This window comes from Emydura macquarii, unplaced genomic scaffold, assembly GCF_026122565.2.
Source record: "Emydura macquarii macquarii isolate MOO-44397 ecotype Brisbane River unplaced genomic scaffold, CSIRO-AGI_Emac_v2 contig_1790, whole genome shotgun sequence".
Taxonomy (NCBI): Eukaryota; Metazoa; Chordata; order Testudines; family Chelidae; genus Emydura; species Emydura macquarii.
The window spans coordinates 8,796,012-8,820,566 of NW_027131927.1; the positions used below are offsets into that span (position 1 = coordinate 8,796,012).

Sequence of the window (24,555 nt, forward strand, 5' to 3'; positions counted from 1 at the left end):
ATTCATCCTTGCAAAAGAGGTATCTATTCATTGTGTATGTGTCATTTAAAATGAGCTACAAAACTTCTCTCGCTATTATAAGCACAATGAAACCTGCTACAATCCAACAGAACCCACAACAGTCGGCTTTGAGGTGAAATACCTCACACTGTATTAGAACAAAGGCAAATATTGAATTGTAGCGCTTTCCCTCCAGTAACACTGATGCCTCGGCACACCTGCCTGTTTGTCAGGCTCTTGCTAATCTTGTGCCAAAGGCACTAAAACTCATGCTGTATCAGCAGAGAGAAGACGTGGAGCTTTTCTCAGAAGGCTACACCACAAACTTTTAATTAGAACAATTTGAGGCATGCACGCGCCTACATGATAAAGTATAATGATAGAAAGAGATCACAAGGTTTTCAATGTTCTCCTCCAGCGTTAGGGTGACCAGATAGCGGGACCCTTTTTTTCTCAGAGGGTGGTGGGGAGGATATAGTTTCATATATAAGACAAAGTCCCTAATTTTGGGATGGTCCCGATAACATTGGGATGTCTGATCATGCTATCCAGCATACCTGTTTGTGGTCTGTTAATGTAATCTGTTTACGGACTAAGGATTTGGGCCCACATCCACCAAGGGATTTAGGTGCCTTGTGGTGGGGTCTGCAGGCTGCACACTGAACCAGTGTTGGCAGTAGAGCAATATGGGCCTGGGGGGGCCCTGCCCCTCGACAGGGGCAGATCATGTTCCCAGTGGAGGAACAGTTTAAAAGGACACTGGGAGCCCAGGAAAGGGGGAAGGAGTTGTATGCTGCACGAGGAAGCAAGGCTGATGCTGAGAAGTGTGTCAGGAGTGGTGTGATGGGGCATGTGCACCAGAAGTGGCCAATCAGGGCCCAGCAGGCCTGTATAAAAGGAGCTGCAGGGCAGACCAGTCCACTCCCTGCCTGCAGCTCAAGGAGGGAAGGCTGTGTCTCTCACAGGCCTTGAGGCCTGCAGCAGCTGAGGCAAAGCTACTGCTGGCATGAATCAGGGGAGCCAGAGGAGCTCCTGACTGGCCGCTGAGAATGAATAGTGGCAGGCCCTGAGGACGGGCAAAGAAGTTGCTAGGGCTGGGGGAAGTGGCCCAGGGAGACAGCCAGCAGGGAGAGGAATTTGAGGTACAACAGGAGGCTGTGATCCATGGGGTTCTTGGGCTGGGACACAGAGTGGGTGGGCCTGTGTCCCTCTCCCACCCCTACTCCCACACTCGCCACTGGGGAAGTGGCAGAATAAGTTGCTGCAGGTGCCCCTGGGGAAGTGGCCAGACCACTGCTGAGCCACGAAGAGGATGCTGCGTTTCCTGACCACTGCGAGAAGGGCTACAGGCAAACTGCGGAGAAAAAGGGAGGGTGCGCAGACTATGGACAACTACCCCCTGGCCGGGCTATGCCACTGCGATGAGCACCAGGAAGTCCCCTGTGCAGGAGGAGGTAAGCGGTGTGTCCCCTTCCCCTGCAGATACAGACCCCTTCCTCCCCAGGGCAGCTGGGGGGTGGCGCTGTCTGGTGGGAGCGGGGACCCTTCCTGCCTTGCGCAGGAGGAGGACGCATGTACGGCTTGGGGGGGGGGCACAAACGGAGGCTTGGCCCCCAGGTGCCAGAGACCCACGGCATGCCACTGGGATTTATATTCTTGTTTTGTCTCCACTGAAGTCTTGGGACCTCCTTCAGGCTCAGACAACTTCTTAGCACCATCCACCCCAAGTCTGCTAACTTCCTAACACCTTACTGGGGCTCAGAAAGGGACAGAGTAGAGGATGATACCTGATACCCCCTGCCCCCCCAGTAGTCAAGGGCACTCCTGGGAGTGTCATCCCCTGCTCTGCGATGTCATTCCTGTAGTCCCACATGCAGGGGACAATGGCATAAGACAGTCAAAGTACCAATAACATCAGATGAGAAGAGACAATCCTGCCAGCCTTGTGTTCTGGGTCTGCTCTCTGAATTAACTCGTTCAATCCGTCCCGATCCACACACACAGATTTCCCTACTGGACTAGGAATTCAAGGTGTGTTAGCAGAAGGCATTCATATAGGCTGTATTGTGCTACACTGGCTGAGTTGATGGCTCGGCTTAACTTCACCAGCAAAAATGTGTCAGGTCTACAGAGCCTTGTGAACTATGCTTATAACACTTTCGCTAACACAGCTGCTTTCGTTCTCACACCCACATCCCCCATAAAGTGACACTCTCAGATTCTGATCTGTTCCCTGCTGGTGTCTATTCATTGATTCAATTGAATGTAATATCACGGCCTAAAGAAAATTTAGGGCCAAATTCTCATCCGGGCTCTGTCTCTGCAGCCCATGTGAGGATTGGCAAAATCTGCGCCCTGCCGCTGGAGTAGCTGTGCCAGAACTTTGCAGCCATTCCCACTGGCAAGTGTTGAAGTCACGTTCTGGCACATTATACTCCTCCTGCCCAGGTGCTTGCTGCGGCTTGACACGCTGCCGTGTGGCTGTCTTTGGCCCTGCTCTGGGAAACCTATGTCAGGGTCTGCTCATTGCTGCCTCTGCTCAAGTCCAGAAAAAGCTCAGAGACCTTTTTGCTGGTAAAACACCTGGAGCCATTTATTTACAGTGTTGGTTCCCATCACCTTGTACACTGTACAGCTGTACCCCTACAGTCCTAGGGAGTGTTCCTCTCCTGAGGCAAGAACAATCTCTCACTGCCTCTCTCTATCTGCTTTCCGCCTTCCCACATCCTTCCTGTGCCTTTGGTACCCTCTGACAAATGGCCTAATGTGCTGCTTCTTTCTCCTCAGCCCGTCACTTCGGCCATGTCTACACTAGAGAGCTAACCATGGCACAGCTGCACCGATGCAGCTGTCCTGCTGTAAGATCTCTTGTGTAGCCACTCTACGCCGATGGGAGAGAACTCTCCATTAAACCACCCCCACAAGCGGTGGTAGCTATGTTGGCAGGAGAAGCTCTCTCGCAGTGTCCACGCCAGCACGTCTGTCAGTGTAACTTATGTCACTCAGGAATGTGTGCTTTTTTCACACTCCTGAGCGACAGAAGTTATACCGGCAAAAGTGCTAGTGTAGACATGGCCCAGCTCTTCTTAGCAAGGTCTGTTCAGATGTAATTAATCAGAGCTGCAGGACCAGAGTGTTGGCTCAGCGGCTGTTGCTTTGCACGTTGTCACAAAGCCAGACCCTGGTGCAGCCTGAGCAGAGCCAAGCTGTGTGGTCCAAGAGGTTTGGACCCAGGTCAAGTAGCACTCTCAGACTTTTAGCTGGGGCTGGCTGAAAACAATGGGGTGAGGGGATTGCTTGGCAAGCTGTGTGTGCAACAACCTGCAAAGACTGAGAAAACCAGCACGAGTATGGCACTGAGGGGAAGCAGAGACAATGCTCCTTGGGCACAGTCCTTGTTGACGGGGCAGGCTTGGAAATGGTGAGCTAAGAAACAGTGGCTGGTTTGATTCCTGCTGTGTCCAGGGAAGCAGGTCTCTGAGCATCCTCTGTAGATAAACAGAGGTGCACCAAAGACACACCTGACTTGTATCATCCATTTACAAACAACTGGCAAGGTCTGAATATTGGCCGAGCACTGGAGCCAAGGGGTGACAGTATGGTCACTGTATTTAATCTTTTTTCCTTGGTTTTATTTCTCCTTTTGAGGCTGGTGCTGATGCCCTGGAAGTGAATGGCATATTTCTTAAGGCCAGGTCTACACTACAGACTTACGTTGGTGTAACTACGTCACTCAGGGTATGAAAAATCCACAGCCCTAAGCAATGTAGTTATACCAACCTAACTCCCAGTGCAGACTTCTCCTGCCAACATAGCTAGCACCTCTCGTGGAGGTGAATTAACTATGCCAATGGGAGAAACTCTCCCGTTGGTGTTGGAACATCTTCACTTAAGTGCCACAGCACTGTGGTTGCACCGGTGCAGCATTATAAGTGTAGACCTGCCCTTCATTTCTGTTTGGCACTTTAGATCAGAGTTTAATAATAATATTTAACACCTTGTTAAAAACCACTTGCCACCTGGTCACCAGCTAAAAGTATTTCCAGTAAGAAGAATTAGGTTAACACTGCTCAGATTAACAAGAGTCAATTACTACCAGTCACTCTCCCTAGAGTAAATCTGATTCCCGGAAGTCATCGCAGTAAAGCAAGTAAACCCTGCTCCTGTTCCTATGGGAGACAAAGGCAAAACTCTCTGTTAACAGAAGGACATGTACAGAGTGTGCTTCCAGTTTGATGAGCACTCCAAAAGGGCTGCTATTTTTACAAATGTATTAGGCTTTTTCACAGGAGAATGTATCCTTTTTCCTTGAGAAAGGCATAAAAAGCCATCAGTTGCTTTACTCTCTGCTACTTCACTGTAAATCCAGAGGAACTCAGTTGAAGGCACTAGAGAGAGAGCGTGGTGTGTGTATGCATCCAGATAGATATCTGTCTGATTTAGAGGTTAAGGGTATAGAATGTTCTTACAAGAATAATCACAAATTATTATTTCACTAGCTTCATTTACTAGAAAATGGTAACCATTTCTAAATGGCTGGTACGCTGGCAAGTCAAACTGCACTCCATTTCCCAGAGCACGTGTTCATAAGGACTGAGGTTCATTTATATATGATGGTTGCTACATTGTTCAGAGATTGTAAACCGGCTGCAGATGTTACTGGTGCTAACCGTACCAGCTGTAAGGAATGCAGCGTCAATGACTGACACTGTGTAGGAGGACACCACAGACCCCAGCCTCATGCATAATTACGCTGACAGAGAGCTTGGAGTGCTGAGTTGGGGAATTTTTTTGGCAAACAGACTGGGAAGATCAGCAGCAGTCATCATCAGATGTTTCTGTTGATACAACATCCTATTTATTCCACATTTTAAAAGAAGCACCACTTAGAGTTTGCAGGATCTGCCATTTGAAACAAACGATGCTGTTAATTTGCCATGGCAGTCAGGGTTTGCTAAACACCATTTCAGGTTTTAATTCATCACATGAATATTTGGAATTGGGATGATATAAGCAAAACCATCAGCACATTTTCACAGTCTCATCTTCCTTTCTCATCCTATCACTCTCCTCTCCCTCCTGCTTGACAGCTGTCAGCTGTTATCATCCAGGAAGGCAGATGAGCAGCTCCCTGACTCACACGTCTGACCAAATATCCTCTAAGAAGGATGCACTGCGTGTAGCCAGTCTCTCCTCTTGTCCCAGTCTGCAGTACCCTGGAACATGTATGGTACAGATATGTACACTCCAGTCTAAAAGGGAGGATCAGAACTGGTCATGTTTGGAATTGCAAAGAGATTCTTTTCCATAAAGTAGGTGCAGGGACAAGATGGAGCAAAAGAAAATACATCACATGCACCCTTTGCACTGCCAGAGTGTAAAGGAATGTACACTCCCTTTGATCAAACCCATCTGCTCCCTGGTCAGAGTGAACTCTGTTCAGACCACCATTAGGCCTAGATAGCCAATAAGCATCTGTGGCAAAAACAGCTTCCATCACTAGCTGGCTAGGAAATGCTTCCCCTTCTCCCCCTTCTCTGATTCACCATCTCTGCAACTTCCCATGTCCGGAAGTGAAGAGGAATTATTGCAGGGACTCCTGGCACATATCGCCCCCACTGGTTGCCACTTTGCTTCCATTTCCAGTTCAAGACCTCAGTTCTCAACTTCAGCGCCAGCAATGGGTCAATCCCAACTACATCAATGACCGCATCTCCACCCGTGACCTGTCAAAATGGCTGCACGATCAAGATAATGTATCATACAGAGTCCAGGCGGAAGCATGTGAGAACCAGATGCTAAGAGCTTTTGGTAGAAGGCGTCTGGCTGTGAAATTAGCTCTCAAACAAATTGAGACTAATCCGGAGTCTGCCCACTTACAGAGCATGCTGCAAGACCCTCCTCCTTGGCAAACCTCTCACCGTCATGGGACTGATCATTCAAAAATAGCTTTATACAGTTTATACACACTCACACACACCGCACACAGCAGGAAGCTCCAGGAATGCATTAGCAGCTAGCCAGGTAGGTATCATGCACCTGGGAAGTACTTAGATACTTCAGCAGTGGGTGCTATGGAAAAACTGTAGAGACAAACAGTTCTACCTGTTATAAAGCAAGATGCTGCTTTGTCTTTTTTTTTTGTTACAGTTACTAGTGCTTCAGCTATAAGTACTGGAAAGCAAATGTCTGATAGGAGGAAATGGAAAGAATTGAACTAGTTATCTATTATTTTGTGCTTTTTATTTTTTCTAAAAAAGCTTTGTAACCGAGTTACAGAGTAGCATTTGGAAAAGTGCTTTCTGAATGACTCAGAAGAGCAATCTCCCAGGGCACTGGAGCTAGCCAGAGGGAAGAATAGATTTTTTTTCCCCCTTCCTCTGCTGAGGTCAATTATTCACCATCTTGAAGTATATCATCAGCCTTGAGAAGTTGCTTTAGACTAGAATACGTCTGGATTTTTCTGTTTCTGAATAACTTTTCCAGCCAGCCTCACTGCTTCTCCCACAATCTTTCTGAGGCTACGGTTACACTGACAGCAACCTGGATCAACTGAGCGGTCAGTGAAGACCCACTGAGTCGATCCAGAAATCGACTTACTAAAACCACCATCGCAAGTGGTTTACCACTGCGTCGACGGGAACATGGTTCCCGTCGGTGCAGTGCAGTGAAGATGGTGCGCAGAAGAGGAGCAGAGAAGTCGACAGCAGTAACGCAGGTTTTTTGCATAGCTTGCATAAACTCACGTCAACTGCCGCCAAATCCCGGAGGTAAGTGTAGACAGGGTCTGAGAGTGCTACTTGACCTGGGTCACGTTGTCTGAGGCCAGCCTGGAGGAGAAAGCAGGCAGATGTCAGCATGCTCTTGGATTAGTAACATTTATCTTCTTCACTCCCAGGGAGAAAATACAGTTATTCTAGGGCTCTTTAATCTAGCAGAGAAGCGAGAACAAGAACCAATGGCTGGAAGTTAAAGCCAAAGAAATTCAAATTAGAAATAAGGCCCACATTTTTAATTGTGAAGGTGACCAACCACTAGAACAAGCTACCAGGTGTTGTGGATTCTCCAGCTCTTGAAGTCTTCAGATCAAGACTGGATGCTTTTCTGGAAGAGATGCTTTAGCCAAGATGAAATTCTGGGGCCTGTGTTATACAGGGGGACAGGCAAGATGATCTGATGGCCCCGTCCTGGCTTTTCCATCTTTATTAAATGCAAAAGGTCTGAATACTCCCAACACCCGTGAACTTTCCATCTCTCCCACAGAGCATGCTTAGATGTGAACCAGATTTCCCTTGTCTCCATCCCAGCTCCTGTTCACGGGGACCAGTCTGGAGTGCCAATGCAAGGAGTTGCTTACAGCTTTTAGAACCAGTGCTGCATTGGGAGTGGGGGATGCCCAGGGCAGGGGTGAAATGCATCACTTAAAGTGCAGTGTCTGGAGGCTTTATAATTGCAGAAGTCAGGAACAGGTCAAAGGCAGCCCTGGTGTGTGTGGGTGCTTTTACAGTGATTCTGTGGGGGTTGGGGGAATATGTGCTTGCTGAACTGTTAGAGAAGAGCCAATATGTGACAACTGCATGTCAGGGCAGCCCACAGGTCTCTTGCTCTGGCCCCGAGAGAGCCCCGCTGTGCCCCAGCCATGCAGACATGGCTGCTCTGGGTCACTGAGTGGCAGTGGTACAGTGAGCCAAAGAGACGCACTCTGGGATGAGGAGATACCCGCTATCATTCAGCCCTACTTTTTAAGAGAGTGCCGTCTCCTCCTGCTTCACGCAGAGAGCTGCAAGCAGGGCGAGTGCCAAACGAGGACCAAACCAAAGGAAGGGTGCACTAAGCCCCCAGCAGGATGGTGCTAAACCAGACTTGGTTCATACAGGGGTCTGGTGAAGGAATGCACTTAGTCTCAGCTATCGCAAGATACTAGAGAGCAAGGCAGACATTGGAAACGTTGCACTTCACTCGGGTGCCTAATGCGCCGCATTAGCAACTGCTTAAATCAGCCTTGCAAAACTATTGTTGAGATTTACTGGCCCAGGCAAAAAAGCTACTCCCCAGCCCTTTCCAGGATGGTGAGAGCGAAAAAACTAACCACATTGCACACACCTGTCCAAAACAATGCAGTCCCCACGCTGAGCGGGAGAGGAAAATGCCTCTGGGCTGTTTGGAGTGAACGTTTACATTTTGACGGGGGTAAGGATGTTTGCATAGCGGGTGCCGCCCCGCGATACTAATAAATACAACCAGTGATTTGCATATTGAAGAGCAGTGGATTAGTGACACAATGCATTCCTGAGCCACGGAATCACAGAGCACAGCATCAGCACATAGGGATCTAAAGAGAACAGCTGGCCACATTTGCTTTCCATAGGATGTAGAGTTGCAGGAGTAAGCTGTGCCTGATTTCTCTAAGACAGTGGTTCCAACCCTTTTTGGCTTGAGGACCACAAATATCAGTTTTATAACCCTGAGGGGCCACCAATCTGTCAACTCATAAAAAATATATTGACGTACACACCATTAACTACAGATCACTGCATGTTTAAAGTAAACATTTTGATGCTACTGTGCTCATTTGTATTCACCCTTTGACACTACAAATGACTCACAGTTTGACATGCACTCTCAGACCAAGCACTAGTGCAGATGAGTGACTGTCACTACACACTGAAGCACGTGGCCTGGCAGCTAAGTCACGGTGGGCAGCTTGCTAAGTGCGGGCCAAACTGTAAGGCACTGATTTTTAGAGTCCTGCCCCTCAAGCATGGTGGGTCCTGGCTGCTTCCCCGCTCCCACCACTGCAGCCAGATGGAAGAGTTCAGCAAGGAGGCTGCCTCCCTCCTCACTGATCTCCCATCCCACCGTCTCCAGCAGGGACCCCAGCGCCTATGGACCCAGGCAGAGCGCTTTGCCATGCTTCCTGCTACAGCCAAGGGGAGGGCAGCGCTGATCTCCCATCCTCTTGGCTGCAGCAAGGAGCCTGCACCAGTCCTGTAGCCCCACGGCAATACGCCCTGCATGGGTCCTTAGGCAGCAACTCCCTTCTCCAGCCAGCAGGAGGGGAGCCACGGGCCACTTTGAAAGACCCTGTGGGCCACTTTTGGCCCCCGGGCCACAGGTTGGGGACCACTGCTCTAAGACATGGCAGTGTTCCATTAGTTCTAACATCTACGGAGCAAACACATGCTGCAAATAACCGGCTTAGCCTCCAAACGGTAAACATGTCATGGCGTGAAAATCAGTGTCTCGCTACATTAAGGCAAGATTAGCTACATTAAATCAAGCACAATTAATGCTAATTCATTGCTTCCAGCTCTCCCTAACTCAGAACTCCCTTTTGTGGATGTATAGAGTCAAGCAGGATATCAGCTCAGCCATCACCGAGCATTTGACTCAAACACAACTATCTAAATAGGTGAGACCTGTTCTCCTGTAGCTCATTTTGTAGATAAATTGTACGCCGGGGAGTTGCTCTTTTCCCAGAGATTCATAGATTTTTAAGGCCAGAAGGAATCATTATGCACATCTGATGTGATCTCCTGAAGAACACAGGCCAGAGAGTGTCACTCTGTGATTCCTGCATCGTGCCTCATAACTTATGACTGAACTAGGTTACTTCTTTTACAAAGACATCCAGTGTTGGTGTAACAACTCCATGTGACCGAGAATCCACCACATGCCTCGGCAAGCTGTTTCAGTGATTAACTACCCTCCCTGTTATACATTTGTATCGTATTTCTAGCTTGAATGTGGGTGACTTTTTTAATCTGGCATGTTTTACAGGGGAAACGTTTTGGATGATAACAGTACTTCTCAATTTTTTTTAACATGAATTAGTCAATGGAGTTGCTGTTACCTGTCATTCTATACTATAAAATTTGGTAGGTCAGAGGTTAATCTGTATCCAGATGTGCAATAAATTTATAAAAATACAGAAGCCATAAAAATACATAATATTCTTAGGTAAGTGCAGCACTGTCTTGAAGAAGGCCCATCAAGTTGATGTAAATACAGATATATTCTGCTTCTGTTAACATGGATGGTTTCATCTGTTACAAATTATTACTGACAGGATGAAAGTTCAAAGAAAAAGATGACGTCTCTGTAACTCCATCAAATGCCTTCTGTCAATCGCAGAACAGGTTCAGGGTATGTTGCTTTTTTTTAGCTTCTCCTTCCGGTGATAACCTTTAATCCCAAATTTTGTGCTTTTCATTTGTTTATTAGCAATGCACATCCATCTGCCCTTCAAGGGAGCTATGACTCATACCTGACTCACAATCACTGGAGCAAAGCTGCAGCCTTTACTTCATTTCCTGGGAGAAGCATCTGTTAGATTTATCTTGGAAGATTAGGCATTTCTCACCATCACTTACAGAGGAAGGCACTGTGATTGGCTGAGGCTGGGTCAACTGATTCACTGCAGTGAATGGAAAATAAATCCCTTAGGGCAATTGCGCTACTCATCCAAGGAGCTGCAACACTCTCCTTCCCAAGCACAATTTCAACACAGCAGTCAAGCTTCCCCCTGCAGAAGAAGCAGGTGGCAAGTGCCATGATCTTCAGGAGCACCTAGCTTCACTTCCCCTCTGCCTCCCTTCCTAATGGCTGGTGTGTGACATAGTAAGGCAAGCCCGAGAATGTGTATTTTAATAGAACAGCTCTACGTGTTCACTTGCAGCATGTTCCATGAAAATTTTCACTATTCCTTGTCGGCTGAATGGATTTAAATGGATTTGCTCACATCCGTCTGCTGTAGGACTTCATTCCAACAGAATGAAGGCCATGTTAAGCTTCCCACTCTGCATTGTATTGAATATCTAAATAGCTACATTAACTTAAAAAAGCAGAGCACAACTTGAAAACTGTACTGTTTTACAGGCTTGGACTCTCCCCTCTGAGGAGATGAGGAGATGAGATGAGTAGATGAGGCCTATTCACAACCGTTGATTAGAGGGTGAGAATGTGTGAACAGTGACAATTACTACTTGTAATGAGAGAACCATTCCAAGTCCCTGTTCAGACCCAGTCTAGGCCTCATCTACTCTAACTGAATTGACTTTGTTAGCACTTGCCCTCCCCATTGTTGTTTCTCACCCTTGGATGTGTATATATATAGATATATATATATATCTATATATATACCTTCTATCTGTGATTACCATTTCATGCATCTGACGAAGTGGGTTGCAGCCCACGAAAACTTATGCCCGCAGAAAATTGTTGGTCTTTAAGGTGCTACAGGACTCTCGGAGTTTAAAAAATGTCTCTCTCGTCAGCTACAATCAAATGTAATTTTAGTTCCTATAAGTGGCAATTGCTAAACACAGGCCATGACATGCTAGTTCCATTATCCCTTTTCTTACACCCATCTTTAGGAGAGTATGTTTTCATATACGTTTAAAAAGTAATAACATTCAAATAATGATTCTTAGCACTTGGATTGCACCCTGAAACCACTGTGTACTTGCTTTTTAATGACAATGGATTATTGACACAAATCATGGATACTTACTTGAGATATAGCAATTTATAATTGTATATTACACCGAGAAAATGATGTAAAAGTGGAGCTAGAAGAGAATCCTGGGTACTAACCTACAAATGAACATGCCAAGTTTCTGGCTTCACTTCAGGTTTCCCATGCCGAAGTGTGCAATTGGCTTGTCCAGACTGGTCCAGGTGTATCTCAGTCAGGTGCATAACTAAGCACTCCTTGTTTCACCACCTTTGGGTATCTCAGTGGGAACATCCTGGCCATTTCTCTTACTCCCATGAGACAACAGCTCAGTTAGATGGATGAGTGTAGTATCCTGAGTCAGATGAGCAGGATTTGGCCATCAGTTACTGCCCACTTTCTGGCCTTGGATATAAATACACAAGAATCCAGCTACTGGCAATTACAAGGAGAGCTCGCACTTTTGTTCGAGTGCAATAACTTTATAGCATTATTGACTCATAGCCATTTGTATGTGGAGGCCAGAAGTCAGCGGTTAGGAGCCGTTGACTGTGCCCCGATTCTGGATGGCCAATAGCTCTTTCATTAGTGCAAATGCATCTCTCTTTCTTTTCCTTTAAAAACCAAAACCAAAGCCTGTGAGCTAGGTTGCCCTCTCTAGCTGTTGTCTCACCTCCATCATGGTTGGAACAAAAGAAGGGATGACACCATGAATTTGGTTTTCTTCTCCCATCCGCGCCCCACCTCGCAGATCAGATTTGTCTGGAACATGGTGATGGTCACACTGGGTCAAATCCAAGGCCCATCTAGCCCAGTGCCCTGTCTCTGACAGTGGCAGCACTAGAGACTTGAGAGGAAGATAAATGTGGGGCAATCCGCCCCTGGTGATAGGTCTCATCCTAATTCCTACTAGTTAGAGATCAGTTTAAGTCTCAGGCCATGAGGTTTTATGTCCCTTCCACCGTTCCTGAATCCTCCAATGAGAAGGGAGAGGATTTTTTAAAAGTAGCAGAGCCCTCAAGGATACGTAAGTGCCTGACTAAGTGAATGATTCTCCTGTCCTCTTACATCTGTGACCCTCCCTGGTTCTGTCCTGTTGCAGTGACCAGGGCTTTGTGCTGTGAGGTGCTTGGTGTCTTTTGGTGCTCTCAGATAGTCATGGTAATCTGGCCCTTTTCATTTTTTGGATATGTCAAAACTGTGACTGGTGGAAATTCAGGTGATCGAAAACCAGACAGTCTCTCTTCATTTCAGAATATGTGTCGCTGCCTCAGGAGTAGGGAGAAGCAGCAAATGAGGAGATGGACAAGAGATTTCCCAACTCAGATCACAAGAGGAAGCAAGGCTCTCCTGGCTTTTGTGGGGGCTGGAGGAAATCCATTCTGGGACCGCAGACATTCGGGGAGGGTGGAATTGATATTTTCGTGAATGAAAGGAAATGGGGAAAAAATCAGAAAAAGAAAAATCGTAGATACTGGCACCAAGCAAAGAAAAAGAAGCAGAATGCTGGCCTCATCAGTATTGGCTCAATGACGAATCAATCATTTAGGCCAGAGACTTTGCACCAAGTTTTAACACTTGGTTTAGAAATTGAACTGACTGAAAGTCCACATGGCCTACGTCAGGAAGTGAAGCTCGGTGTGTGCGGAACTCTCCCGGGAGAAGTGGCCACAGGGCAACACCGTGACTGCAATGAGACTCGCCGGGCTGAGGCAGAGGCAGCTCAGAGACCGCGGGCTGTTTGCTGCTAGGGGCAGAAGGAATCAGCAGCTTTAGCTCCTGTCCCCTCACTGCTTCAGGGAGTGCGAGAAGCATCTGCTTCAGTTTGGCTTCTAGAAGCGAGAAGGACCCAGGCCGCCTGACCCTGTGCTCTAAGAGACTCCCCAGGTGCTTGATTCCACCCCAGCACAGTTCTGTCTGTAATGCAGGTCCCATCCGTGTGTCAGCTCACATGGCACTAAGGAACTGCAATCAGACTCTGAGCAGACACTGTTCCAGCAGTATCTCTAGCCAGTGTTGACAGGATGATATTGGGTGAGTGCCTCATATAAACACCAGGTGCCCTGCGCAACAGCACAGCTACCTTTTAGCAGGCCAAAAGCATGGCCAACACCATTGGTAGCCCAAGTGCAGAGGGATGACTGGCCTTTGAAGTGCCAGGGCCTGGATCCTCAAAGGTATCCATGGGAGTTAGGCCCATATCCTCAGAGGTATTTAGGTGCCTATGTCCACTAACCCTGCTCAGAACAGGTCTAAGGGACAGAGGGTTTAAAGCATGGGTGACAGCCTGTTGCCAGGAGAGCCCCTACATGCTGCTAATACCAATGGAGTTGAAGTGCTAGCAACCGTGAGAAACCTGTGAAAAATGTTCGTAGCATAGCCCAGGCTGGGAAGTGGGAGGGCTGCAAGTGAGGAATGAACCTGACAGCTCTCTGGACTGCAGATGGATTGCCAGCATATTGCAATTAACTGATTGATTGCTTTAAATTGCTTTCATGCCACCTCATTGCTGTTAACTGAAGAGCTGCCAGACCTGCACCACCGCTGAGTGCTGTAATCATCTCTACAGCAGGCTGCTCCCTTCTGACTTCCTCCCTATGGCCAGCCATTGCTTTTCTTCTTCCCTGTTTGTACAGTGTCTGGGAGCACATCAGAGGCAATGACTGGAAGCAGATGGCACTGGGGCGCCCCTCCTGACCCTCTTATCATGGGCTGAGGCTTAAAACCCACTGCAGAGCCCATGGTTCGTGGGATCCTTTGGGATGAAAGGTTGTGTACATGAGGATTATTACTGCACATTTATGGCCATAGCATTGCAAGGCTTCAGCTTTGTGCGAGATGCTGTACAAATGTGTAACACGTAATAGTCCCTAGTAAATGTGAGCAGCGCTGCCAGCTCTTGTGATTGTGTTATGTCTTGCAATACCCTCGGTTTTTCATAAAGCCTCAGCTCCTGGAGTCAAGTGAGAAAGTTCCTACCCCTCCTGGCTACAGAGGGATCTTGAATATATGACCCAAATGCGCCCCTCAGGGATCAGAAACCAGGAGGCAAAGGAAAAGAACCCAGCATTTACTGTTTAAAACCTTGTGATTTTTAAGTCAATCCCATCATTCGGGCAAGCTCATGACTCATGATTTATGAACTCTTGGTGTTGTTCATACTGCAGAAGAATGAATAGTGTTAGTGTCTGAGGCTCCCAGCAGGAGGGGACGAACTCTTAAATGAAAAGAGAAATATACACACTGAGAGGCAAATCTGATGGCCCCTGGAGGGCTTAGCCGAGAACTTGATGCCCTTGGGGTGCCGATGGAGCAGGAGGGACTGCTCCACTCGTCCTGCCCTACGTAATAGCCCTGTGGGTGGGGGTCAGGGGACAAAAGCCCACAGGTAAGTCCAGAACATGGATGAAGGGTCGAAATCTGGGTGGAACATGGGCAATCACAGCAGGGACAAAAAGGAATACTGAGGGGAAAGCTAATGTTTGTAAACTAATACAAGAAATATAGGGAATTAACAGGAAGAACTAGAAATAATAGTGAATAATCACAATTATGACATAACTGGCATAATCACAGAAACTTGGTGGGATAATTCACATGGAATATTGAAACAGAAGGTTTCAGTTTGTTCAGGAAGCATAGGTAGAGGGGGAAAAAAGGAAAAGGTGTTGCCTTATATATCAAAGATGTATACATTTGCACTAAGGTTGAGATAGAAGTGGGAGGTAGACTTGTTGAAAGTCTATGAGTAAGGATAAAAGGGGAAAAACAATGCTGATGTCATGATATGGGTCTATTATAAAGAAGCTAAAAGGAAGAAGAGGAAGATGAGGCTTTTTTTAAACAACTACCAAACTCATCCAAAGCACAGGACTTGTTGATGATGGGGGACTTCAACTGTACATCTATTGGGGAAAATAATATAGCAGGCACAAGTTATCCAACAAGTTCTTGCAATGAATTGGAGACAACTTTTTATTACAGAAGGTAGAAAAGGTGACTAGAGGCGAGGCTATTCTAGATTTTATTCTGATAAAAGGGAGGATTGGGTTGAGAATTTGAAGGCAGTTTGGTTGAAAGTGATCATGACATGAGAGTTCATGATTCTAAGGAATGGTAGGAGCGAAAATAGCAGGATAAAGACAATGGACTTCAAGAAGGCAGACTTTAGTGAACTCAGAGCATTGGTAGGTAAGATCCCATGGAAATTAAGTCTAAGGGGAAAAAAAGTTCAAGAAAGTTGGCAGTTCTTTCTTTAGAATTTTGTTTCATGAGATTTTGTTGTTGCTGTTTTCATTCCATTGTGGAATTCCCCAGGAAACAAAATCCAGTTCCCATACAGCTCTAGTTATAACATCTTCATGACAGATGGGCTGCGTAAGGAACAAAGAGTGCTTCCGCTCCTCCCTCAGGTGAGTCTGTGAATACAGGCTGCTGGTGAGAGAGAGAGAGAGAGAGAGCTTGGGGTAGGACCTGGGTCTGAATTACAAATTTTAATGTGGGTGAGCTGCAGTGGTTGTTGTGTGTGGAGAGGTACTTTGGAGGGGAAACGAGAGAGAAATCTTTTATCTATGTTTTAAATACAGATGACTGTGATGAGCCATGTGATGGAGCAACCCTTTTCCATCAAAGATGCCTCGCAGGCAGGAATGTCAGTGTTCAGTTTGAGAGGTGTATATATTATTTCAGTGGGTACGTGCATTCCGTTGGAACTGCATAGGTGAATTCAATGCTTGTTGAAGGTTTACATTGGAAAGAATTCTGTCTATGGCTTTTGCAAAGTGGTGGTTGTGATGTGCAGGCTGTCCAGTTTGCTGCAGTGCTCACAGGAGGTAACACATCAGGGACTATGCAAGTAACCATTTTGTTTTTGTTTTTTTTAAATCACATCCCTAACAAAAATAGTTAGACCAGTATAAACACAGTGTAAAGAGCCATTTTACTTCGCTTAACAGTTAAACTGTTAAGTAATCAGGATACATTAATTCAAAAACAAAAAATGACCCATCTTAAATTACAAACGTAGTTTTGAATGCTTTTTGACCAACTGTCGCTAAAAAATGATTTTTAACACTAATTTTGGTGCCTCTTAGCATGGACTTCGAGGATCAAATCCAATTGTACATACACAGTCCTAATGAATGCACTGGGTAAGGTGTACAGGACGCAGCCCTGTGTTATTTTAAATGGTAGGGTCAGATTCTCTCTTAGATGGTTGATTTCCTTCATAATGAAGCCCTTGAAGCTGGGACTCAGAGTTTCTCTTCCGTTAGAGGATCAGGTGTGTCTCCCATAGATCTGTGTTACCACTCATTGCCCAGCAATAGAAAACCCCACAGAATAGCAAACACAACAAAATAAACCCTAAGCCGTTCTTTTCCTTCTCTGGGTCCGAAGAGGTCAAAATCAAAGTCTTTCTATTTCCAGAGGACACTCAAATGCCAAATGAAAACACTATTTTTGACAAATATTATTGTACTCTTTTTTATAATAAGTGCGATCTGCTTTTGTGCTGCCCAGACACAACATGCTACTACATCATTTATTGAAAGGAAATTTTTAAGCCCACTTCACTTATCACCCGAGACATTTCCAGTCATTTGTTTCCTAACTATTTCTTCTCTTTAATTGTTATTAACCTTCTCCAACAACACGAAACATGGCACCACCCTCGGGAATGCAATTCTGGTTATATAAATGTGCCCGTATTTAAGTTTGAATGGTTTTTGTAGGTGTGATCTTCAGGGTAGCCGAGTGAGTTTCTTTACGATTGTCAACCTTACTTGGATCTGAACTGTATCTAGTGACAGGCCTTAGTGCTGAATAATACGTATAATAAGACTCATCACTTGCTGTATTCAATCACTCCTTTCACGAAAAGTAACCACTTTTCTCCTACTGGGCAAAAATAAATTTTAAAGACATCTCACCTACTCAGTTTAAGGAGTATGTTTTTGCATCAGTGTCCTAGAGGGATTACGTGCTATGTGTTTAGAATCGGTCACTGCTTCGGTATGATTGCTTTGTGTGAAATAAATTTTAAAGCCAAAATTGATTTAACCTCAGCCATTAGCTACCCAGTCACTGCCATAATTAAACAGTATAGTCACTGCAGGGCTGGATAGCCCCCCATTAACCATGTATGTGTGAATGGTTTGATTTTCCTAGTGATAACATTCAGCATAGAAAAGCACAAATAAATTATGTGATGAATCACCCAGGAGATGAATCTGAACCTCCTCCTGATGGATGAATCGTGTACATAATCTACCAGCAGCAGGTGTGCTGAAGTGATACTGCTGGGCAGAGGTGGAAATCAATAAAGTTCTATCATGCGCACGCGGCTATCTCCCTCCCTCATTCTCCAGCTGCCATCCCTAGTAACAGGTAATATCCTAGCCCTGAAAGCCTCAGCTCAACTCCGTTGGACGTGAAACACAATGCAAAGTGCCTTGATAGAAATTAAAGTAGCCTACCAAAAACTGCACGAATGTTGCAAAGTTTAGCACTCAGACATAAGGAAATGTCAGGTTGCAGAGGCAACTGTCAGCCTTCACTCTGTCCACTTTTGTGTACATATTAAAGTGTCGTCTAATTACATGATCATGTACTGGTGACAAGCAGAGTCCAGGCTCCCCAAGGGGAGAACAGAGGGTTTAAAGCCCCAAAATAGGCAGTGAAACCAACTGATTGTATGTTATGTCGTTGTATTATAAAAATATATTGAATGAGGTCTTTTATGAAATGTTGTGATGTTCTGAACTGGATAGTCATTATGAGATATGGATACAGACTCTGGTTCTGAATGTATATGTGTGCATATACAGAAAATTGTAAATTGTAACTGTGACCAACTTTGCTTCACCGCTTTGTTCTGTGGTGATGCTAATCAGGCAGGGGCGATGGTAATCAGGCTAATCAGGCAGGGAGAGTTGCTCCACCACCCAAGTTGCTTACATGGAAACCAACCCCAAGTACCCATCCATTTTCCAATACAGGAAAAGACAATGGCGAACAATTAAAGTTAATGGGAAGACATTGAGACCTCTTGACTATCAGTTCAAGAGGAAATTTTCCCCACTTTGAATAATCGTGAGTCACTATACCAGGAGATTTTTTTTTAAAAAATGAGGGGGGAAACCTTTTAAAAAGGAGGTTTGATTGTGCCAGATCTATTTAAACTAAGTGACTTTCCCATGGGTTTTGGCCAGTTGGGCTCGAGTTTTTGGTCAGTCGGTCACAGCCAGCAGTTTTTTTGAGTTGCATCTTGAGGGCCACTTTTTAAAAAAATTATGCCCTGTGGGCATTTTTTGATGCAAACCCCGCTCAGCATCCTAGCATCATGATGCAAACCCCGCCCCTTGCTTATATTTTCTAGGCTTCATGGGCCTGGCTTTTTGCCACTTTCACGGTTGTTTTGGTGCGGTTTTCTGGCAACAGCCTCTAAGCGGGAAGCTGTCTGTGAATTTCTGGATTCCCCCCACAGTTAGGGGTTACACTGGGGAACTGTTCAAAGGCCATTGGTAGCTTGCATTAGAAAAGGGATTTTAGCTAACATAGAAGGGTAAGGCCTGAAGTTGCATCTTCGTGTTTATTGACTGTGTAACTGGTCTAGCTTTGCTCTCCCTTACTGTTTCATCTTTGAATCTGTGTTTTTTCTGTTAGATAAACCTTTCATTTATTCATTTATTTTTACTCCAGACAGGTTTCTGTTGTGCAAACTATATGGAGCGTAGGAGCCAAAGATAACTGGGGGGCTGGTTTTACACCTTCAGGTGAGATGAACCAGAGGGGAAAAGTTAATGTATCTAGTACTTTAAGAACTCCTGGAGGATGGATTTGTGGAGGCTTGAGACTGGAAGGGCTGTTGCTGTCACCCTGCAAAGAGTGACTAGGCCGGTGGAAGCTAGAGTGAGACCATGTGCTTGTGGGCTGGTGGTGTCCAGCCCCTGAACCGAAGCTGCACAGCATAAAGGCCCCCAAGTTACAGGGCAGGCAGTGACAGAACCCTTTGTGGACTGGGCTGGGCGATCCCCAAAACATCATGGGTACTATTTTGTCCACAGTATCCCCACAACAGATCCTGTGAAGCCCACCACCACTCTTAATCTGGGGTCTTATAAATGTCAAGAGAAATCCCAGCATTCACTTTTTTAAAGGTGAGTCTGCAGCCTTTCTCACTGCGCAGATCACCCAGAAAATGGCAATGAATTACTAGGACTGAAAGTCTGTCATTGTGATATTCCTGTGACCTTAGCCATGTTACTTAACCTCTCTGACTCAATTTCTTCATCTGTAGAGGGAAACCTATCTTCCAGTGATGATGGGCCTGGTGCAGCGTATTCAAAAGGATGAAGTATTAATGGGGGGAGAGGGCTACAGGTGAGAGTAAGGGCAATATAGCTATCTTTGGAGGCGGACAGGCAGGGGACAATCTTGGGAGACAGGAAAAGGGAAAGGGAAGAGCAAGGGGGTGGAAAATAGAAACTGAGCATGAATGGAAGAGAGAAGATGGTGCTTTACCAAAGAACACAAATGCACAGAGACGAAGTGGACAGGAATGGCTAGAACAAGTCAGAAATATGGATAAACAAATGGACGGGGTCACACCACAAAAGGCTCCCAAGCACTGGGTGAGTGAATTCACTTCCGGGATGTATAGTCTTTTCTTTTATTGTGCTTCTCTGGAGCAATCCCACAGCCCTGTAAAGGGAAGGGATTGAGCAATTCTGTACCGGATACTGTATTGCTGGATTCTGTAGTTAAATAATTGAAGGGGGAAATGCCCTGACATGCCCCAAGGTGCTCTCCTGTCTCTTTGGTTAGACAGGAACCTAAAGGTCCCAGACTCCCAGCTGTATGAAGAATTGTTCCTGCAGTGGACCCTAGCACAGACACCAGCTGTGAAATCCATGCCACACTGAAGTTCATAGAAAAACTCCTACTGAATTTTGTAAGGCCAGGATTTCACTGAAAGGCTCCATTTCTGCAGCAGAAGTAACTGGTGGCAGAATGAAGATCTGGTAAAATACTAAGTCGGCAATGCATTACCCTGACAGACAGATGGGCACATTTGCAGAGGGACAGTCAGGGTAATGCATTGCTTTTACCAGAGCACCCCAAACTGCTGTGGCTAGCTCTACTTGATATGCATGGAAACCAGAGAGGAACTCAGTTTTTAAGATTATTTCCCATATTTTGTGGGAGTGCATGAAGAAGGAATCCAGAAGAGATTGTTTGTTTGTTGTGGCTGGATAGGAGGGAACTTAATGGTCACCAGACAGAGGAATTAAACATTATGAAAGGACTAAAGCAAAACAAGATGCGTCATTCTTGCTGCTGATGGGGGCAAATCTTTAACTGAAGATAATTATCCATTGGAACCGATTGCCAAGAGATGTGATGGCTTTTCCATCACATGGTGTCTTTAAAGCCGGCTGTTTTTCTAAAAGATATGATTCAGCTTGGCCAGAATTTTTGGGGTCTGATGAAGAAATCACTCAGTGGGAATCTAGGGCCTGTACTATGCAGGAGATCAGACGAGATGACCTAATGATCTAATAGCCTTAAACATACATGGGTATTTCACATCAAAGACACGAAATTCATGTAGGTGACCGGTCAAATCCGGGGGTTTGCTGGTGCCTGCAGTCCCACTGAATCCTGGATCCTGCACCAACTGACTTTCATTAATGTGTTTGTCATTGACAGCAATGAGTGCAGGATTAGGACCCCAAAGGCAATATCAGGTGCTCAGTGCCTCCCAGGACCTGGCTGTGAGCGGTGAGACTATCAAAGCAAGTGGCTTGAATGCATTTGAGGCAGATGAGCGAGAGTAGGTTGGAACGATACTGTGACACAACTGAGGTGCTCAGAAAAAGACCTACAGGGGACAGGCTTGTTGGGCAAAATGGCATTTTCATTTTCATCACTTGGTTTTGCTGTAAGCCTCTGATTTCCTCTGACAAGCTAGCTTCATTCATGTCTAGCGCTAGAATATGAATGAGAGGTCTTGGGGGGGGATTTTATGCTACCATGGCAACAGTCGCCATAGCAACTGTTACATTACTTGACTGCTGATGAAATGCAAATACTAATATGGTCTCAGTGAAGTCATGTTGTAGTAATTACAGGAGTTTCATTCACCTAGTCCTCGCAGCACACTGGAAATGCAAATGTCGCCCTGAGAAGTCTGAGCAATCTGACAAATGTGACTGAGCAGCTTGCAGCATCAATGGACAGCTAGTCCTCGTGCCTAAGGAGTTACATCACCCATTGAGACAAATCCCTTGCACTTGAGCAGGAGGAGATTGCAATCTGTTTAATTTCCCAGGCTGAGCCATGCATAGCCAGAGAGCAATGCACCTTCACAGTCTTTCTTGGGACTGCACCTTTGATGATTTTAAAAGTCCTGCATGACATTTGCCATCTCCCTGCAATACCTTCAGTAACAGCTGACTGGTTTTAAAAATTGCAGGTGATTTTTCTTCTCTATTTTTTTTTCAAGTGATGAGAAAACACCACTATATCTACTTGTAAAAGTGCCCATTTGACAAACAGAAAGACTACAGGATAAATGTTGGTACATCATATCTGTCTCAGAGAGGCCAGCATCATTAGCAATGACAGATTTAAAAGATCAGCGCTAAGAAATTAATGAAATGTAACATGGTAGAGGTATCTACAACAGAGCATGATATAAAGAAGGACAATCATGTCCCCCCAACCAACCCTCTCTTGCAATGCATGAAGAAGATAAACAATAACATTAAAATGCTGAAAGATTGATTTATGTTTTGTACACTACACAGAATTATCCCATGGAACTACATGCCACTGCATATCATTTAGGTCAAAACTCAGCAGGCTCCAGAATCAGATTAGACATTTATATGGATATTTAGAACATCCCCTGTTGCAGTAAATAGAGTACAAATAAAGAAGAGTTGAAAAGGCTCATGCTGTGAAAAATACTCATACTCAACTCTCTCCGTCCATCGATCTCACAGTGCTTTGCAAAAGTGAAGTTATATCAGTATCTCCATGTTAAAAATAAGGACAGGGAGGCACGGAGGTGCAGTAACTGGCCCATACACTCACAGCAAAGTCATTGAAAGAACCAGGCAATGCAGCTAACGTCCAGCCCAGAGCCACGACCATGGGTTTACACTGCCTGCTGGCATTAGCAGTAACTGGGTGGCAATAGGAAAAAGCTATTCCCATAAACCTGCTACTGAATGATTCGTCATTATCCATGACAGAGGTTTCACGCCGCCCTCTGAAGCACGAAGTATCGGCCCCTGCTGGAGAGCGGAAACCAAAGCAGGCAGACGGCTGACCTCAGATGACATGTTAACTCCTGCCTTCCGATTAAGCACTGAATCCTGTTGAGCCACCGATTAAACAATGAACTCAGTTAAGTACTCACAGCAGAGCGCAGCCTGTGTGCAGTGCTGAAGTACTGAGCAAATGGAGGGCTGTCTCTCCTTCCAGTTGCCTCAAGAACTAGCTGTCTGGCTCTTGCCTCCCAGCCCACTTTATGGCTGACTATCTCCTGTCCCTCACCCTGTCTGCCCTTGCTACCCATATACCATCTCTCTAGTTACCGCTACCTCGATTCTTAGAATGGAGCCCATCACTGCTGGGCCTTGCTGGCTGCCTGCCCATCTCCCTCCATTCCTACATTCCCGGGCCTGTTGATGGCTTCAGTATGTATAATAATAATAATATTGACAACCCCAAGGGTTCAAGAACCAGCTTTCTTGGCATAGCCGCAGGAGCAGAGTCACAAACCTACTTGTGCTAGCTGCTCCAGGGAAGCACAGATCCACCCCAGTAGCGTGGGTTACACCAGCACCTAGTTTGACACGCTCTTTCCAAAGGACTGTGTGGTGAAGCTGCTGAGCCTGGCCTCTGTTCCCAGCTCTCTCTGCAGTGCCCTTGTGGGAGCTCTCAGTGATCTGTAAATGACACACATTCTCCCCCCAACAGAGGGCTGTGAAGGGCACAGAGCTATTTACAGAGGTCAGGGGAAAAACTGGAACTAGAACTCCCAGCCTCTGTTTACAGGTGAGGCACCTGCCCTAGGCTCCAAAGCATAATGGGCAAAGGGCACATCTTTTGCTCCCCCCAAATCATATGAAGGCTACAGTTATTTTGCATCACCAGGAGATGCCCTGAGAGCTGGCAACCCTGCTATGTACACAGCTCCCCAAGCAGAGCAGGGTGCAACCAGAGGCTGGAATAGAACTGGGGACAGAAGCGGCCAGCAGACTGGGGTTGGGCAGGAAAAGAACTGCCGCAGTGCGCTCTGCCAGGCTGGGGTGATTTGGGAGGCTCCCCTGCCTCTGCTCCTCTTCACCACTGGAGGCTCGTCAGCCCCACCTCTTCTGCTGCTGTGCCTTGCCCCATTCTCTTCACAGGCCAATGGGGAAGCCCAGGAGCCTCACTTTGGCTCCTTTATCCTGTTTCCCAGAGAAAACCCACCAGTGTGCTCTGTGCCTGGGTTGTCATAGAGTCATAGCATCGTTGGACTGGCAGGGTTTGCATGAGGCCCTCTAATCCAGTCCCCTGCACTCAAGGCAGGACCAAGCATTGTCTAGACCATCCCTGACAGATGTTTGTCTAACCTGTTCTTAAAAACCTCCAGTTACGGAGATTCCACCACCTCCCAAGATAAATCATTCCAGGGCTGAACTACCGTGACAGTTAGGAAGTTTTTCCTAATGTCCAACCCAAACCGCCCACACTGCAATTTAAGTTCATTGCTTCTTGTCCTAGCCTCAGATGTTAATGAGCGCAATTCTTCCCCTTCCTCCTTGTAACAACCTTTTATGTACTTGAAAACTGTTATCAAGTCGCTCCTCAGTCTTGTCTTCTCTGGACTACACAAACCCAGTTTTTTCAATCTTCCCTCACAGACCATCTTTTCTAGACCTTTAATCATTTTTTGCTGCTGCTCTGTGCGCTTCCTCCAATTTATCCACATCTTTTCCGAAATGTGGCGCCCAGAACTTGGATGTCCTGCCACGACCTCACAGCAGCATGGCTCGGGGATCGCGCTTCCCCGGCAGGTGGGTCCCAGCAGGGAGCAGCACGTT

At 46.1% G+C, this 24,555-nt stretch overlaps 1 long non-coding RNA gene across 1 annotated transcript; it reads left to right on the top strand.

The window, feature by feature from the left end:
• The first annotated feature begins 1,066 nt into the window (after positions 1-1,066).
• LOC137159143 (uncharacterized) lies at positions 1,067-23,037 on the top strand. Its single transcript, XR_010921545.1, has 2 exons — positions 1,067-1,454; positions 22,717-23,037. It is a non-coding gene; the product is annotated as an uncharacterized lncRNA (long non-coding RNA).
• The last annotated feature ends 1,518 nt before the right edge of the window (positions 23,038-24,555 follow it).